This window comes from Mandrillus leucophaeus, unplaced genomic scaffold, assembly GCF_000951045.1.
Source record: "Mandrillus leucophaeus isolate KB7577 unplaced genomic scaffold, Mleu.le_1.0 Scaffold461, whole genome shotgun sequence".
Taxonomy (NCBI): Eukaryota; Metazoa; Chordata; class Mammalia; order Primates; family Cercopithecidae; genus Mandrillus; species Mandrillus leucophaeus.
Genome location: NW_012104932.1, coordinates 1641447 through 1645420, shown reverse-complemented (window position 1 = coordinate 1645420; position 3974 = coordinate 1641447).

Genomic DNA, 3974 nt, shown 5'->3' with positions numbered 1-3974 from the left:
ATACAGTCCTTGTACCTTTAATCCTATCTGGGGTTTTACTTCTCAGAAAATCCAGACTAATAAAAGCATCTAAATTTGCATAGTGCTTTATAAAATATACATATAGTTATGCATATATGCTATAGCTTAAATGTGTAAATATATTTTCTCATTTGACCCTGTAAGAATTCTGTTAGGTAAGCAGGGTAGGTACAATAACATCATTTTATAAGTTGAGAAATTGCAGCTCAGAGAGTTCAAGTGCTGTGTTTCCGGGAGGCAGCCTCTGAGATGAACTCAGTGATTCCAGCCTCCTGATATTCATGCCCCTGTGTAAGGCCCTCCCCTTGAGGGTGGGTTGGACTGTTTGACTGACTTCTAATGAATAGAATATGACAAAATGAATGGGTTATCACTTTTAAGATTAGATTATAAGACTGCAGCTTCCATGTTGAGTGTTCTGTGTTGTTCTCTCATGGATCACAAACCCTGAGGGAGAACAGCTGCCATCTTGTAAGGTAGTCCTATGGAGAAGTTCATGTGGCAAAAGACCAATGCCTGCAACAACCGTGTGAATGAGTTTGAAAATAGATCCTCTCCCTTCAATCCCAGTCTGATGAGACCACAGCCCCGGCTGACAGCTGGACTGCAACCTCATGAGACACCTTGAGCCAAAGACATGCAGCTAAGCCACACCTGGATTCATTGTCCACAGAAACTGTGATATAATAAATATTCATTATTTTAAACTGCTAAGTTTGGGGGTAATTTTTAAATAACAGTAGAAAATGAATATAGTGTCCAATGTTCCGAGTGGGTGAGTAGCGAAGTACGCCATTGAAACGTACATCAAAGCTTTGTCTAGCTTCATTTTCTTCTCATCTCTACCCCACTTTGCAAGGCCACTTTTCTCCATTCTTTCTACAAACAAACTTGAGTCACTAATTGTTTTTTTTTTTTTTTCCAGTGGTTATGGTTGATTAATCATTTTTGCTGGGGTAACATACATCCCCTAAGTCTCAGTGGCTTTCAGCATCAGACATTTATTTTTGGCTCATGGGTGTGTCAGTTAATAATGGCTCTAGTGAACTTTGTTTAGATCTGTTCAGTTTTTCTTTGCATATCTTCACATCCAAGGCTAAGGGGCCCAGTCTAAAAGAGCTGCCCTTATCTGCAGTGCTGTTCTCATGACAGAGACATGAGCATAAGAGCCCAAACTGAACCATCCAAATGCATTTACAGTTTCTGCTCAGAAGTACAGCACACTTATTCACATTCTATTGGTCAAATCAAGTCATTTAAGCAACCTAACGATGTGACAGGCTGGTATATTCCACCTAGTGAGGCGTGGGAAGTTACAAGGCAAAGGACATGAATTTTGGGGGTGGGGGAGCATGAATTTATAATACATGAGAACCATTGTTGGGAAGAATAATATAACTATCACATATAATAACAAGTTGTTATGAATCTAGACCATATCAATGGTTGAAGAATTAATGCTAAGACTTTTTTTTTTTACTTTTTTTTTGAAACAATAAACCATGGTCAGTCATTCTGGATGTGGCAGCTTTGCCAATTCCTGTTCCAAATGACAGTCTAGTATTTTCTACCCTTCTGCTCAACAGTTTCAGTGAGGATAGATATTTTCATAATGTATCCAGACTGGATTCCAACATCATTGTGACACAGACTGGAGTGCAATGGCATGAACATGGCTCACCGTAGCCCCAAACTCCTGGAATCAAGTGATCCTCCCACCTTATCCTCCTAAGTAGCTGAAACTACAGGCATACACCACCACATCCAGCTATGTTTTTTTCTTTTGTGAGGACACAGGGTCTCGCTCTGTTGCCCAGGCTAGTCTCAAATTCCTGTGCTCAAGTGATCCTCCCATCTCAGCCACCCAAAGTTCTGGGATTACTGGTGTGGGCCACCATGCCCAGCCGACATTTTACAAATTAAAGCATGGAGTGTAATAAATTAGTTTCATTAGGTACATTATGAAAACATCTACCTTCACTGAAACCGTTGAGCAGAAGGGTAGAAAAATACCAGACTGTCGTTTGGAACAAGAGTTGACAGAGGAGCCACATTCAAAATGTCTGACCATGGTTTAGTGATGATATTTTTTCTGTTATGACTTTTAGAGGTGGAAATTGGTTTCTTTCAATCCTGTGTCCATTTAAAAGGCACTTTTTCTACTTTGTTTTTTAAATGGGCATGTAGTCCCATGGGGGGAAAAAAAAAGCATGAGATTTCCTTATTCTATGATCCATGAAATAGTTATTATACCCTATCAACCCTGAATTGGCCAGGAACATTATTAGAATTTCTGAAAAGTTGTTAACACTATCCCTTGAAGGAAGAAATAAGAAAAATAGAAGATGCAAATCTTTTTTTTTTTTCCACAACCAAGCGTTCCGGTAATGATTTTCCACTCTTTGCCTATCTTGATGCTTTAAATAGAGCCTAGTTTAAAAATATCTGGTATAATAAAAAAAGAAATAGGCAGCTAGCAAATTAGGAAGTAGGTAAAGCTAATTAAAATAATTCTGAAGACTACTGAAGGTACAGTTCTACTACATTTTTTTTTCTTTAGAAATGTCAATATTTCAACCTTTTCTACACAGTATTTTCATAGCTAACTTTGAGCTTAACTTCAATGGCACCACCACACATTTAAACATAACTATTACAGTAATGATGTATGCTGATGTCTGGCAGTGCTGCTTAGTTAGGCTTCAGCCCGATGCTAAGCCTATGCCATGTGTTTTTCTTTCTGACAGCCCTATACCAAAGTACAGTGGCCACAGAGGAGAAAACGGAGAAATTAACAACACAAGGATGCACCTAGATATTCAACTCAAAGTCATCCTGTGCAGGGGAGATAGTACCTAGGGATAAGGCACATAAAACGTGAACTTTTTCTCCCTTTGCTTTAGGCTACCTAATGCTGAGAGAAAGCAACATTTTCAAGTTTGCATGAGCTTAATTCCAACTTCCAGGCCAAAGATTGGACCATCTTTTTTTGTTTGTTTGTTTTTCTAGTAAGAGGAATAAGGAACTTCAGTTCTGTGAGCAAGTCCTGGCCTCCAGTTCTCTCAGAACTAGTTAATCTGGGCAGAAAAATACTTAGATGTTTATGTTCAAGGTTATACATTTGCAATGTGATTTTAAAATCTCAGCAGCAACATCCTAAAACAATATGATTAGAATATTATTCCCTGAAAGTCTGTTAATGCAGGTTGATCACCTCTTCTGTCTTTTTTCTAGGTCCTCCCCTACATTAGGGGATCTCTAACTTTCCTTATGTTTTTGTTTTTCACAGCTATTTTTACTTCATATATATATTCCTCACACTTAACCAGACATAAAACTGAAAAGCATTTTTATTATTTATTATATTTATTTTTATTATTTGCCATTTTATATTTCAGGCTCTTTTAAAAATAAACTTGCAATGTACATAATTATATTTTTCTCTTTACATAGACTTTTTCTTTGTTACTTATGCACCTCATTATTGTGGCAAGGGGTCCTGATTAGGAGATTTCAACATAAATAAAGGCTCTCTATTTCTGTTTCTATAATAAAACAACAAAACGAGATGTGAACCTTGGGGTGTTGACACTGAGAACCTCCAAGAGATGTCATTATAAACAACACTTAAACACTGAAGTTTTTAATAGGTGAGTCCCATGTGAAATGATATTAAATATGTTCTATTGAGTATTTGATTCCGTGAAGAGCTAGGTTGCTTTATAATTTTAAAGAAATTAATACTCATAAATAAAATTTTAAAATTATTTTCAAATACATAAGTCCATCTATGGTTTTGGAGGCTCTCTCTCTTTCTCTCTCTGTCTCTCCCTCTATCTCTAAATATATATATATCTACTGGACTACACAAACTTAAGGCCTAAATTTCCTTGTAAAACAAGTTGAATGACATACAAACTTCAAGTTCTATTATTAATTTAATTTATTTATTT